Source organism: Battus philenor, unplaced genomic scaffold, assembly GCF_028537555.1.
Source record: "Battus philenor isolate CCGP_79_NKW_IND1 unplaced genomic scaffold, ilBatPhil1.0.hap1 SCAF_15, whole genome shotgun sequence".
In the NCBI taxonomy this organism is placed as follows: Eukaryota; Metazoa; Arthropoda; class Insecta; order Lepidoptera; family Papilionidae; genus Battus; species Battus philenor.
In genome coordinates this window covers 9,952,141-9,968,469 of record NW_027181677.1, presented here as the reverse complement: position 1 = coordinate 9,968,469, position 16,329 = coordinate 9,952,141, and the positions used below count along the sequence as shown (strand labels likewise).

The 16,329-nt window shown below is 32.6% G+C and overlaps 1 protein-coding gene across 1 annotated transcript in view; it reads right to left on the bottom strand.

Moving 5' to 3' along the window:
• LOC137918856 (neurofilament heavy polypeptide) overlaps positions 1-15,338 on the bottom strand; it is a 92,172-nt gene extending 76,834 nt beyond the window's left edge. Inside the window, exon 1 of the mRNA XM_068761783.1 lies at positions 15,293-15,338. The gene's annotated coding sequence lies outside the window, so the exon portion shown is untranslated. The remainder of the gene's footprint in view (positions 1-15,292) is intronic.
• Positions 15,339-16,329: the final 991 nt, after the last annotated feature.

The following is a 16,329-nucleotide window of genomic DNA, read 5'->3' as shown; positions in this document are numbered from 1 at the left end:
TAGGCATTTACACGCGCTTTCTTTTTAATCAACGATTATTTTAACATTATAAGTTACTACTTGGAGGCAAGGTATATACGTAATTAATAATATTTTCCAAAAGAATAACTTGCGTAATTTGATTTAAACTTTTAAAATGTCAAACAACTTTATGTTTTAATAAATAAGTTAAGTTACTTTGTGGTAATATGAAGTATCTTATTACTTCAACGTAACTATAGAATGACGAATTACGATACAAAAGCACTTTAAAATGCATTACGATTATTAATTCTACAATTTTGCACCGTTATATGCGATTCTTGCAAATTTTTCCATGAAAGCTCTTACCGAAATGACAACAAAATTATAGACAATATATTTACAATGACATAAAAGCTTTCAAAATGCAGGAAGGAATATAGAACGCGAGCGGCTGCACCGGAAACTGCAGCATTTCCGGCGCTGGTCATGCAAAACGGCAATATTATTTATTTTAAATATTGCTTAAATTTGTGAAAAATAACATATACAGGATGATTAATTGAAGCTATAAAAGCCTTAAAAAGGGTGAATGTATAGCCCTTTTTACACCTGTTTCAAAGTATCGTTTAAAGTGATCACTCTGAAACATGTTAAATTGATTTATATTTTCTATTGTATTATAATTATTCAGGCAAATACCTTCTAACAGTACAAAGTCTGCAGGGACAGAAAGTAAACGATAGTAATTAATATGTAGTAAAAAAATTTTGCAAACATTTGTTAATCCTAAATATTAATTATTTCTGTAACTATTGATGGTTAGATAAGGTGTAAACCATACATTAATTGAAAGCAAATGAGCTTTATATTTTATATTTTAAGAGAGTAAATATATTCTCTTAAAATTTGTTCACCTATAACCAATCAACTTGTGTAACAAGTTTTTGTGTCAAATATGTTAGGCCATTAATAAAGTATGAATAAAATGAGTCTTCATTTTCTCTAGATTAACTTCGATATATTATTATAAGCTGTATTACTTTACAATAAGAATCTTCATGAAGTTCGTTACTACGTTTAAAGAGACGGAATCTCAAGGATTCGCTGTAAATCCCTTTATTTACTGTTAATTTATTAAAATGTGATTTGACTGACTGGTTTTACGTACTAGTTTATCCCAGACACCTAGAGCTACGGGATCAATCGACTGTCTCGACATCGCTTGAATTAATAACTAACAATGAAGAGCGTCGCATGCATCTTACTATTGATTTTTGACATAATGAAAAGCCACTTTCTCGAAAAAAGAAAATCGAGTTATATTAACTTACTAAATAGTGAGAAGCTTCCAAAAGTAGCCGTTTATATTTAAATCTGTGATCAGAATTTGATACATAAATTATTAATTTATTTTATTTTAATATTATTACATAGATTGTCAAAAAATAAAAACGTAGCTCGTTCGAAGAGTTCTTATTAAAAACATATATTTAAAATATTTAATGCTGGCCATATAGTTGTATGACAATAAATGAGGATTAAAAAAAATTACTTTTTTAACATTTTAGTTTAAAAACTTAATTATAATGATACGATATTGCTATGATTATTGTTTACTTATTTTTGAATAGTTATTTTATTTACAGTTGAGTTTAATCTCTGTGAAACGTTGTAACAAAATCTGATTATGCATATGAAACATGCTATCAAATAAATGAAAGACAACATGACGTCACGTCTCTTGATATATCATAGAGGTGTTTAGACCATGAATAGAGTTAATATAAGAAACTGTTGTTTGCTATTTTGAACACCGTCATTTGTTTTGATGTAATTATTATTATATGTTATGATGTAAATCACTTTCTGACTAGCTTCGTGTATGTATGCCTCATATTTATAGTTATGTAGTAAATCTGCGTGTCAATTAAATGTTTTTAATGTGTTATTAACACCATCTCTGTTTACTTATCTATAATCCGTCCTTTTCATATTATTGTCCACGTGTGATCATTTAAAGTGATCGTGACTTTTATACGTCGTAATAAGTATACCTGAAGGGCGCATTTTGATAGAAACTAGAAAAAGTTTGATATTTTGTAAAATAGCATTCTTTATTATAATTTATATTGTTATACTTTGAATTCTACTATCTAAGTACTTCTGAGCAGTTTCAACTACTTTGTGTCGGAGACTTACAATCCATTCGTATAGTATAAACTATTCATGTATATCAGGAAAGGGGCAAATTTGTAAAGATTGGTACTAAAACATTCTTAAATTTATTGCATTGTAAGAGATGAAAATATGGGTAGGAACATTTTATATATTCTCTTTTAAATCGTATAACATAAATACAGATTGTAAACATGATTATTTCAGTCGTGGAATAGGACATCTGGACATAGGCTTCCCTGATAGATTTCCTAATGAACCGACTGAAAGCAACCTGCCTCCTGCGTCTTCAGAAGATTTTAACAAGGCTTTCTGTCTTGTGGGAGGACGAGCTTAGCTTCGCTTGCCGGTCCGCGGATCATCTACGGATCTTTGATTTTATTTCGTAGAGGTATCCCGGGAATAGCCCTCTCAGGTCGGTATAGGTCATAAAAGTAACTGGCGACGGACCTGGGGTGATCCGCCGCAAGTATGTCCTGGCACTGCGATGGCAAGCGAATTAAATCCCGCGTATTTATGATGGGTGGGGGACTGCAACTCTAGTCTAAGGAGTTGAGGCACTAGGCCACCGCCGTTGAAACTACGGTAGTATGCAAAAGCGTTCCCGTAGTTTTAACAAAAAGCGTTAAAGAGATCCTTGGGGTTTTAGTCGGCAGGAGTCCGGCATACCCTTTCGCACTTTTACCCCCGCAGCGGAGGGGTAACCCAAGCAGGATTTTTCCACAAAAAAAAGGTCATAATAGTCGAATATTATCGAACAACTGTGTACATTTCGTTTTTTAAAGTTGATTTCTTTCACTTGTATTTATGATCGTAAATTGTTTATAACAATATACTATACTATATAACATCCAGACCAGCGTCCAACTGCTCAGTTTTCCATTGATTTTCGTTTATTCTTAAATTAACAAATTCTAACACTAATATCATTAAAGTATTTATTAAAAATAAATTGCATTTTACATTCTGCTCCCGGTGAAGCTGTAAAAAAAATTGTAAATGCCAATATTTCTATTTATTTCAACGATATTATATTTTAAATGTGACTTTCCGCTTATAATGAAACGTCCATGTAAGTAAATAGCCATAAGCTTAAACATAAAAATATGAGCCCATACCTAAATTACCTGACCTTCGTAACAACATAGGTCACGTGATACCATTGTAATCTTTACCGCGGTAAATAAAAAGAAAAAAAAACTTTCTTTTGTAAACACGACCCCGGGAAAATGAGTCTCGTTCATTTCTTCCTTTGTAAAACATTTTTTTTCAGTGTTTGGACGGGTTATTAAATCTTTTGTCTTCCGACACGACTCCGAACCGAACAACGACGAACTGTCAACAGATAACATTGATTTTAGTAACAAATTTTGGATAATTAATACCGATCTTACGCATAAGGTCGTATATATGTTCATAGTTTTGGGAACTCGGAAACATATGTAGTGCCGCATTTAAAATGTTCAGAATGGCTGAAGGAAAAAGGGGAAAAAAACTGTAAAGTTTTTACACCCTTTTCCGATCACATGTATAAAGAGATCGCACTGATATATGTTACATTAATTTATTTTTCACAGACACAGTAAACAATATATAATTTTAATATAAAGCATCTTAATATTTAAAACTTTTTTTAAATATTTATTTTTTTAAAATAAAAAACACTATTTATTATATTTAAAATCATAGATTTTAGGATAGGTTAGTATAATATACTATGACCAATCATTCTGTATACAAAATTCAAAAAAGTATTGATAATCAACTAAAATTTATAGTTTTGGTAGTTTGGATACTATTCGGATATAATTGCCAACTAAAAGCAATGCATTGTGAATACTTATATTAATAGGCATAAATAAAAATAGTTAAGAGTCGTAAAGAAGAAATATTAGCGCCATCTATATAATTGTAACAAAAACACTAGTGAAAGCACAGTGGTAGTGTCTACTGGTTACTGCATGAAGGGTTAGTCATCGCCTGTTGTGCTTACGGCGAGGGAAGGTTCCTCAGTAAGTGGATCAAGCATTCGAGAATCGCTACTTTAAAAGAGGTTTTAGGCTAAGCGCTCTCTGAGTCTTACACCGTCGAACCCGCGGAATGGCAAATGCTACTTGAGCAGCAGTTCAAGTCACTTGAAAAAAATTCATTAATCGCCAACCGGTTGAACCTTGTTGAAACTTCTTAAAGAATAACCGGTGAAAATATTAACCCGAACTTCTACCCATGTCACGACAAGATAAAAAAATGTATCAAGAATTTGAACTACGTCAATGGAGTAACATGATGTAAATGAATCGTAATTGTAGGAAATTATATAACATCGTACGGAGGCGTAATATCAGCTCATGTTGTTACACGTCATTTGTTCCCGAATACCTCCGGCGACGAGGCGCGAACGAGATGAATTCCGCTTGATTGCTCCGTCGGATAACTTGCTTAGGTTCGCGAAACGGTTATTACGTCAGTTTTGTAACATTCTTACGGATTTTTAACATTATGTGTGATATAAGGTTTTATTTTATACGTTCACCGTGTAAAATTTCTTATGGTATCTTGTGTGATACATTCGAAATTTTGATCATGTTGAGGTTTTAGTAGCACTTATCAATTACTTGTTTATGATTTTTTTGTTATGGACAAATGCCAATATTGGTATTTACAGCTTCACCGATTTTGAAGTAAAAAAGTGGTCAGCCGAAATCATTTTGCAGTAAATAAGCTTATGGGCTTTCGTAGGAATTTCAGCTCAGCCTGGTACATTATTCATTCCACCGAGCTGGGGGGAGACTTTTTTAGAATGCTTCATGGACGCAAGAGTCACATTTATTACAGCTTGATTTGATTACTAAAATATTATCATCGAAAATTATATGATCTTACTATATTCAATGTACTGAATTTGTACCACAACGAAACAAGATGTACAAATAAAAAGTAAAATGTTATACACCACATAAGGTGTTATTGAACCAAAAATGTTACAAACTTATACCATTGAAGTAATCGTATTAAAATCATAAACATCTAATTAATTATCTTGAAAGTTAAATGATGTTTAAATTCAAGTCATGTAATTAAAGTCACGATATTAAAGACCATTTTTTTTATTTATTACCACTCCCGCCATTACAAGATTTTTATCTTGTGGAACGAGTGCCAACAAAACTGCAGATAGAATGGATGTTAAAAAAATGTATGTCGCAGAAAATTAAGACAATGATTTACTAGATAGAGGCGAATTTGCTTATCGTACGCAGTAACCATAAAGTAAGCGACCTTTAAAAGGAAAAAAAGGTTATAAAATCATTACATGTACAGCGGACAGGTAAATATAATTATCGATCTTAGACGCGAGTATCCTGCGGTTTATGATATTGTAACTAGTAATTGGCGGTGTAGATTATTTTTAATGTTCTCTAAATATTATCTATGCAATCAAGGAGTTCATTTTTAAAAGACAATCAGATGACTAATTCCATTCAATTCATCATCATCATTTAAGCATAGGGCGCCCACGTCTGGACATAGGCCTCTCTCATAGATTTTCAATAGGAGCGGTTGGAAGCGGCCTGTATCTGTCCACTTTGTGGATAGATATCTTTCGCTGTGTTTGCTGGTCCGTGGTCTCTACTCCAGAACCTTAAAGCGCCATCGGCCATCTGTTCTGCGGACCATGTAACTTGCCCATTATCACTGCAATTTACCCATCCGCTGGCGCTGCTTACATTTGTTCGTAGAAATTAATTCAATTACGTACTACACAAATCATTGTAAACACAAATTAATATCTATATAGTAATGTTAAAAACTTGTAATTTCGAAATGTAAAACTAAAAATAACTAAGATATTTGCATGCGAAAGTATGCTGCAAACATTAACACAAAACACAGTGTGTCGTCAAAAGGCCAGTAATAAAAAGCTCCCTACACTTTTCAGAGGAGATTTTCACGATGCAAAAGCGCAAAAAAAGACAAAAGATAGAACGCCGCCTAAAACGTAATGGGTACGTGTTGATTGAAAGTAGCTCCCTCTTAATTAACAGTTTTCGTTCGGAATACTCCTACGAATAGCAAAATTAGACGAAAAATTCATTCATTTTGTATGACATAAATACCAATAATTCAGTTACGTCACCTAATAGGATAACGCAGAGATTGGATCAAAAACTATTCTATACTAGCTGCCCTGACAGCCTTTTTCTGTCAAAAGTTAAAGTTATGTCGTAGTCCAATAGAAAATAACTAAATGTAACGAATTTCAGACGTACGGCGTCCTGAGACGCCTTTTTTTTTAGTTAAATTACCGATGTTTACAGCAAGGGAACAGTGTTTGATTTACTACATGATTTATAATCTAATAATCTTATTTTCCTCGCAACAACTGTTTTATTTTACAAAACTTCTCTGTTTTTCGTGCCTATAATATTAAATAAAAAGCCCACCTCGTACCGATCTGAATACATTCGGTCATTTAATTTCATTTATATAGATTATTTTTAATAAACCAAAAGAATGAAACGTTATGGATGTTTTCATCCCATATTTAACAGCTACCCGTATTTAAATTCGGAACGCGTCCCAAATTCGATTAGTGGCAATTTACATTACAAAGGCCGATACAATCAAACGTGAACTTTACGACAAACAATTTTGTTGTTTTGATCGTTAAAATAAATTTTAAATATTGGCCTCAGCAATGTGTAGTTTATTTAATATGACATTAATATTTGCACCTTTTTTAATGTTATCATCGTCATTTCTGCCGTAAGACGTTCATAGCCGGACATAGGCTTCCACCATAGATTTATAACACCGGTAGAAAGTAGCTTGTATAAAGTGCAATGATGTAACTTCATAACAAGGGTGTTACTCCTCACTCAATTCCATTGCTTCAAATCCGTCTCTGATAGTGAACGAGCAAATAACTTAGTCTGCTAAGTTAAAAGTTTTACTTACATTAAGTAAAACTTCAAGAATAGTAACTGTAAAATTAATATAAGATTTGACTATTTTTCATTACGGTTCGGTTCTTATGAATTTTAAATTTTAATATTTCACAGTACCTAAAGGTTATTTTTTTTTACTGGCTAAATATATATTTTTAAGTAATACATGCTATATATACTTAGAGATATATACAAATTGTTTTATACCGTATTTTCAATGATAGCTTGCTTAAAAATAAAATAAAGAAATTCTTATTATTTAAATTCTTTCAGGCATTATTTCGTTCATATGTTTTATTTATTTATCTTTCAACATACAATTAGATTATTTTATTTGTGCTTGATTATGATGTCGTTTTTGCTTCACTTACCGTACACTCTTCAGCTTACAAATTCTAGAAACAGAGTTAGTGATTGCGAAGTTGGCTTATTTGTTGTCAAATTTTGATTTTGGTGCATAAACAGGTCAACAGAAAATACGTTTATCGCGGAGGTTGGATAGGTAGAATCGGATTTCAGTATGCTTTTGCATGATAATGCAATAATCTTGTGACAATCAGTAAATTACTCTGATCCTAACTATACAAGCAGTTGCCGGGCTATGGACAGCGGCCAAGGGGAGGGGGCGATGACGTCACGCCGCACCGCCCTCCGGGACTGCCGCAGCGCGCCAAACAACCGCGGACATTACACACGTCCGCATATTGGTCACATTTCGAATCCATCGCGGTTAGGCCATTGTGAGTTATAAAGACCGAGTGCAGTGTTAAATAGATAGCTTTAACTTTTTTTACTATAGTGAAATAACGACTAGAGAAAAGCATTTTCTTTAATAATAAATTCAAAATATCTTAAAACAAGTACGCATTTGCATGCACTTTTAAAACGTCGAATATTTTAACAATATAAGGAGTAGCTTGAACGAATCTGCTTAGAAGAGACACAAATTAAAAAGATGATTTTTTAAATAAAATCTAACAATGATTGACTTTAAAACTTTATATCAAATCTGCAAATGAGTCAACACACCAAGTTCCACACATTCCTATTGATTAAAAACTCTTGTATGCTGTAATAATATGCTATTCATTTTAAATATCTTTTGTTAATGGTCTGTTCTTCCTGGAAGCATTAAAACTCATTATCAGGATTATCAAAATAAATCCATCGAATTGCCATTTTAATTTTGAAATCTCCAACAGTTACTCTTTCGAAAGCAACACATAAAAAACATTTACTTTGGTACTTTCTATTTAAAAAACCAAGTTATTGGTGATAAACTCCTTAGATATCCTCTCCACGCCACAGGAGTCGCATGTGGATGCTAGCTGGTTGAAGTTTCTTTATAAAGCGAAGTAAACTCGGGCGTACTAATTATCGCAAAGGTTTCTATACATCAAAAGCATCGTATGTGGTGCGTTTGTTGGTTTTCCTTTAACAGAAACCTTCCCCGGAAGCACGCAGTGTACGATGTAATCTATACGAAGTTTAGAAATCGAAACTCTACGCGATATTTGTTTTGTTTAACACAAAAGTTTGACTTTGTTATCTTGTGGTTGTAAATCGTGTATCGTGTAAAAATTAAATGCTAAACGCATTTAGAGATGAGACAAACAAGGATTATGTCTGATAGTAAATGAAAGAAATTTTTGATAAGTAAACTTGAGGAGATCCATGGTCGGATTTCAAAATCAGTAATAAGGATATTCGCGGAAGAACCAAGGTCACTGACATAGCTCGAAGAACTTCTCGTATGAAGTGGCAGTGGGTGGAACACACTGTACGTGCTACCGATTTTCGGTGGGGCTGAAAGGTTTTCGATTGGCGACCACGAGGTGGTAGACGTTGCGTGGGTAGGCCCTCCGCTAGGTGGATCGATGATATAGTAAGGATCGTGAGAAGTCAGCGTATTACTGTGACTATCTACGCGGTACGCCTATGCCTAGCAGTAGGCGCCTATTGGCTTAAAAGAAAATGAAAAAAACTGGGGTTAAACCTTGAGGTTATGGAATGAAGACTAAGAACCAGCAAGCGCAGCGAAAAATTACCAATGTCTGTCCAACCACATGTTGTACAGACGATCTGGTTAATGTCGTCAGCCGAACCTAGAGGCAGACCGCTTTCGAATGCTCATATAGAAAATCTAGGAGGGGGGAGGGGAGCTATATCCAATATAATCATGTCTACTGTAACTAATATGATTACTGGTCTAACAAAACATATTCTCTCAATGATCACAAGCGTAGTTTTTTGTACTACTAAATTCTATGTAGCAGAGCGTTATGAGTGGAATTAGTCATTCACCACCAAGTGTACACTTGGTGGTGAATGACTTGCCTGGTGGTGAATGATGAGCTTGCCGAAGGCTGCGGTTCTAGAGTGGAGAACACGTAACAGCAAGCGCAGTATAGAATCATCGTCCAGAATATACACAACAGACCACCTTGTTAAGGTTGTCGAGAGACGAAGATTGCATGCCACTTTCTATGGGTCTTATTAAAAATATATTGCGGAGCTCTATGTCCAGCAACGGTGATGAGATAGATACCAATAAAGTCTTTTACGCATAATTATATAAAAGAGTACAAGAATTTTTTCAAACTTTAGGTTCACACATGGCTTTAAAATTAATAGAAATTGTTTTTGCTACTTTTCACTGCCTTCTTTTCTTCTTTGTTTTTCTAAAACACATCGAAAGATACTAATAAAATAGTTCTTTTTGCCGACATACAGGAAGTTTTTAACATTCGGTTGATTAATTTTAAAATATATAATATAATACAAACGCTTAACTTATGTAAGATTTCAAACTGTATACCAATTATCTAATATATATATTGAACTAAACATTTTATCTATCAAGCAAAGAGAACTTCCATAAGTAAACCAGCTTATCAGACAATTTCAATTAAAAAGAATAAAATAGATTTTTCGGAAACTCTGTTTTAAGTATTTTACATAAAAAATCATTTCGATCTAATTCAAGAATAAGTGAATAAATCACATTTAGTTTAATTAATATTTTAGACATACATGGATTACATAATATTATTTGTCAAATAAAGAAGTTTATATAAAACTTCTAGTTTGTTTAATAAAAGTAGTTTAATGAAAAAATTAAATTGTTTGTATTATAATGCTCTACCCAGCCGCGTAAGTTTTTCCATGTTTTATTCTTTTCAAATTTACCTGGATAAATTCCTTCCTCGCTTTTTTTTTCATTATCTTTAATTCAGATCGTAAGGAATTTAAACTAAAAAAGTATCCAAAACCATGGATTTGCTGCTTTATTTTATGATCTATCTTTTAATCTATTTTGATAAAGACTGCGTTTGAGTTTTTTTTTTCTCAATCAAACTAAAAAGTAATAAATGAAGAATTGTTATTTATAATGTATTATATTTTATCACTTAAGAATTTTCGGCAGGTATATGACAGACAAATCTTGTTAATGTCGTTGGGAGACTAGATGATGGCTGCTTTTAACCGGTCTTGTTTTAAGTCAATGGAGAGGCCTTTGTCCAGTAGTGGATCTCCTATGGAATAGAATAACGATAATGATATGATATTAACGATTTTTAACAATTAATACTCACATTTATTTTCTACTAGTCATGAGCAAACGTTTAAAGACTTTATAAAGAACACGCCCCTAACCTTAATAACTCGCATAAATATCAAAGGTATTTGTAAGCACTTCGGGAACAGTTATTAAACGAACGCTTCACACAATAGAAATGTTAAACCCGCGAACGGCTCCGTTCTGAATTAACCTTTCCAGTTGAATGGCATATTTATATACTGAACTAGAATTGTGTGTATTAAGAATGGGTATATAGGTTGTGTGCTATATAAAAGATTCAAACTTCATCAAGACTGTTATCAATTACTCGTGTTTTTACACAATTTAAATCCATGAGGTTTACAAAAAATTAGGAGAATTTCATTAACATGACGGCCAAACACAAGGTGGACAAAAGACCTTGTTAAAGTCGTCGGATGACGCTGAAATTCGCTTAAATCTATGGCGAAGGCCTACCTAGTGGACCTACTGTGAATGATACGTTGATGATGATGTAATATTCCCACTGTTTGTGCGAAAACTGTCTGTCAAGAAAAAAAAAAACAAAACATAAACAATAATGCGGTGACCAAAATCTTATCGCCTGATGGATTTATTACGGCACATTTCGAAGCTTTTCCCCAATAGAGGGAGGCTAACACAGCCAATGCAATTCTTCTTCAACTTTTTAACAGTGTTTTTTTTTAGTAACCGTGCAATTAAATAACCCCCTTTTAATATATGTGCATATGTGAAATTTCATAAAATCTATTTTTAACAATTTTAAACAAGCCTAAAAAATATAACTGACCAAATTACTTACAAGAAGTTTAGTTCAAGAGGTTTTTCCGTTCTTATCCCACCTCAACCCTGCAAAAGAGTAATTTATACGAAATTTCATGTCTCTATGCATTATGGTTCCAGGGATATCGTGATGAGTCTGTACGTAGGTGGAAAATTCAATATATAAATTACTTTTAATATTTACAGTTACTCAATTATTTAAGATTTCTTGCTACTACCTAAATTAGTAATGGAAGAATAGCAGAACCGTTAGGGAATAAGTGATGGAGCCGTTGACAAATGTTTATAAATTCTCTTTAGCGCATTGCAAAATGTGGATTTTTAATTTCGGATGGCTTCCATTTGCACTCTACTGTTTATCTTTGCTGCGATTGTTCCGTCTTTGTACATGAATGTAGGTCGCAGAGGGGTAAAGATTCTGTGCCAAGCTCTTAGCTATTAGTTCGAACAACAGTGACTCATGTTAAAGGCGTTCAACACCATCATTTCAGTGGTAGAACGTCCACTGTTGGATATGGGCCTCCTCCATAGATTTACATTTACAATAGTAGCAGTTTGAAGCCTGCATCCAGTGTCTTTCGACGACAAAGAACGTTTGTCTACCTTGAAGGTAGAAATCCTTCGCTGTGTTTGCCCGTCTGTCGACTCTTTAGAACCTAGAATCACCGGTGGCCATTAGTTCAGCAGCCATTTGGTCATTATGTGGCAACTTGAGGCAACTTGTGGACTTCCCAATGATGTTCGAAGTGAGATTAATTGTAAACAAATGTAGGCACGCGTTCACTTTGTGACTTTTTAAAAATTGCAGTGCAAGTGTCACATACTTTTTGTACAAGATTTTATTTGCACATTTTCAATAATGCCGTTAAGAAAATGTTTTACTTTGTTAAAAAAAAAAACCTTACAGCATAGTATTGGTTCCAAAAAAATTCAAATTTTATTCTGAGTGTACAGGTTTGATATGACATTGATGGATTTATTCAATTATTTTTTTTTCTTCATTTTAACATTTTCAATATATATAGATAACCAATATGCTTATAAAGTATTTAAAAGAAAAATAAAAAGAGTTTAGTTTGATCAGAAGACAAGTTTTATTTTCTACTATTCAAACCAATTTCTTGATTTACGAGTTTAGTCACTTGAAAATCAAAATTAAAACTTCGTTGATAAGCGTGAAGGACTATTTTTGAAGTAATCTTTACGTTTCAACGATTTTAGCGATTTGAAATGGAAGCCTGTCGATATCTCTTTAAACCATAATCATATTTAGGACTAATAACTTTTAATTAATTTTTGACATAATTATTATTTACGAATCATTGAGTAGCCTAAGTGATTCAAACTAATTAAATGAAAAGAAATTTCGAGAAGACACATTATAGAAGCAAGTTTAGATGCGGAAAAATAAAACTTCACAAATAAGGTCAAAGTTCATTCTGATGTTTACTCTAGAAAGAAGACTTGATTAAAAGTTAAGGATAGAAAACATGCTTACGCAACGAAATAACCAGTTAAAATAAAAAATAAATAAAACCGAGTCTATTATTTAATATATATAAATAACTACCTAAAATTGGTTTATGTATAAAATAAAGATAGACTATAAAGTATTATATATAGATGTAAATGCTATCAAGGGGTAAATCTACAGCCCATTTAGTGTATAGTGAACGCGGTCCAAAAATCAATGGTTTCAGTAGTAATAAATAACGTAATAATACTTGCTATATAGTAAGAAAAGGCGTTTTCAAATTTCGAATTACTATACATTAAAAATAATTATTATTCATATCTGTACTGCTAGAAGTAAATGACCTGTAGCATGCCAATAAAAAACTAACGTCACATATGTATTTCAAAGAAATAATTTTATACAGATTGTTTCAAAATAGGTGTCAATGCTTTATTAAAGCCTTTTTGTTGCCAAATAAGCTATACATACATCCCTATAAAGCTTTTACATCTATAAACAATCATCGTATATATAAAATAAAAATTAACTTCATAGGTAAGATAAAACAGAGACTTAAAAGTCTAATTCAGGTAAGTGCTTTGCGATAAAAGTTCAAGAACCATTGGGCGGCGTTTAATAAAAGCCTCAAGGAGGTTCTCAATTAATCAACAATCAAAATGGTCCATTATTCGTGTAAGCTTTTGATACAAAAACAGATATATAAGCCTGTACAACCCCTAATAAAATAAAATCTCAATGTAATAACAGTAACTTTTTGATCAACTAGTAAATTCCTTAAGGAGCCTTAAAAAGTCTGGCGAATTGAACCATAAATTAATGGTGCTATCTTAGTCATTGCTTAAACTATGAATGACTAATGATCTTCTTATATAAAATTTTTTTTAAAAAGCCGATCGTCTTAATATAAAAAGCTGTCTCTCAAAGTTCACGACGATTCCCGTCCATTTAAATCAATAAAAGTCAGATCACCCGAAAGTATTTCACGATTTCTTGAAGTACGCTCGTATATAATGATTACAGGTAAGAGTCTAAATCCATAGAGATACGACATTTCCCGTTTTCGAGGATTTCGATAGAGACGTCCGTGTCTGGGGATTGTACGCATCGTTCATCTTAATAATTCTAGTCCATGGTTACTTTTATTTTTTACAAGCACACGAAAAACGTTAAATTAAAAAAAAAACAACGTTTAACTTTATTACCTATTAATTTAAAAAAAATATATGAATACAAGATATATAATATACACCTAAAATATTAGGGAGTCCGGAAAGTAATGTCGCTTTCTTAAGTTAAATTCACAAAACTACATTTTTAACAAGTTTTTGTTTCTAATCAACATTATATTCACCTTCGTTATTAACAACCTTTTACCATCTAGTATATAAATGTTCAATTCCGGGGCGGTAAAAATTAATCTCTTTTTCTGTAAGATATGTCGAAAGAAACGACGTTACTTTCCGGTCCTCCTAATACTATTAATATACCTATTCTAATTCTTTTAAAATTAAGGAAATCAATAAAATTTAAGAATTATTGTTCACTATATAATATAAAATAACTAAACTACACACGATGATTTATTTTAATCGAAGAAGCCTAACAAATGTTATTTGATAGAAATTATACAAATCTCATGAAAACTAAAAACTCGCAAGGGCCCAGTGAATCGTAACATTGGTCATACGTTTCTAGTAAAATTCAAATTAGAATTTATTACAAGAAATCCTACGTAGTTTCTATAAGGACAAAGAGGGCAATTGAGTGATTTTAAAACCGCGTATTGCATCATCTATTTTTAAATTGTTGAATTAATCTCAATTATTCAGTAAACACTAGTATAAGAACAAGATCGAAAATATTGATTACATATAAAATTAAATTTATATACGATTTATTTTCGCACTATATTTTCATGTGACGTTTTATTCACAACCAAGTAATTCATCATCGAAAGATTATTTAAAAAAAATTACAGGCTTTTCTTTTTCAGTATTTTACACGTACACGCTTAAACATAAATTTTAAAGTCACGTTAGATAGCCGAAAACCATTTACGGTTACGATATAAGCATTCTACTGCGTAGAGGTTTTATTTAATAAAATCAAATAATTGTTTCTTACTGAACAATATAATAATTTATCACGTGTTTATTTATATTTAATTTAAGTGTATTAGTTAGTAATAAAACTAATATACATATAAACCAACAATCGGAGGTAAGGTCATCAAAACAAAGCAATGATTTGCCGATAATTAAGAGAGTCACGCTAAGTAATTTGCTACATATGACCATATGCCGTGAGGCCTTAAATCGCCATTGTCCAAGGACGACCTTGGGCCTTAAACTTAATACATACCTCATCAAAACAATCGGTGCACATTCGTAATCAGTCAATCGCGAAACATACAAAGGAAGACACGTTTCTAACGCTCTCACATAGAAATGAAAGGACTTATATAAATTGACATGTTGATCTGTCACACAGTTTTAGTTAGCACTGGATTAGACATCTTTTTATTTAAATGTTGTATTATTTCATTAGACGCGGCAGGCTCCAGCCTAATGGCGGGCGAGCGCGCTAGCCGGCGCGCCGCCTTACTTTGACGAAATACGCGCTTGCAAAATGATCTTTGCGCATGCGCTATACGACACAGGATCGGCCAAAATTCACTCCATGTGTAGCTTTCACGAACGTCATAACCGAAAAATTACAATTATACAATTTTATATCTTATTTTTTGAGCGTTAAAGACATAAATAGCTCAACATAATTTTAACCGTTACGCCAATTTGTGAAGCTAATCGCGCGTGCCGCACTGCACACGTTGGTAATTAAATATGTGTTTGACAATAGCACAAGCATCGGCGGCTGTGCTATGATACTGATGACGTCAAGCCTCAGTTGTGTCTTGGGGCTGAAGGCAATGATATAAACTTCTTAAAGTTTTAATGATTTGAAAGGTTACGTAAATGAGCCGTGAAGCTTTGTTACGAATGAAGTTCATTTTATTCATACTTAATAAAAGAAATAAAATTAATACATAATCTATATTTTCTTTATTAAGGGTTACACATTTATCAGATGTTTTTTCACGAAGAATCTGCATTCTTCTCAAAATACTGAAGCTTGTTAGCAAAATAGCACATGTTGTACAACAAATACCTTTGGAAATGCGCTATTTGTGATTTAATCAAATCACAATTACATAAGAACACGTGATATATACGAAAATTTATAAGTTAAGGTGTTCCTTCAAAAGAGTTCAACTGCAGTCAAGCATCAATGGAAATTTCCTAATAGTATTTGTTGTAGTGGTGTATTTTCGGCAAGAGTGTTTGCATACCGGCGGTCAGTGCCCTGTTAGTCGCTAAGTCAGATTCGCGCTGGTTGAA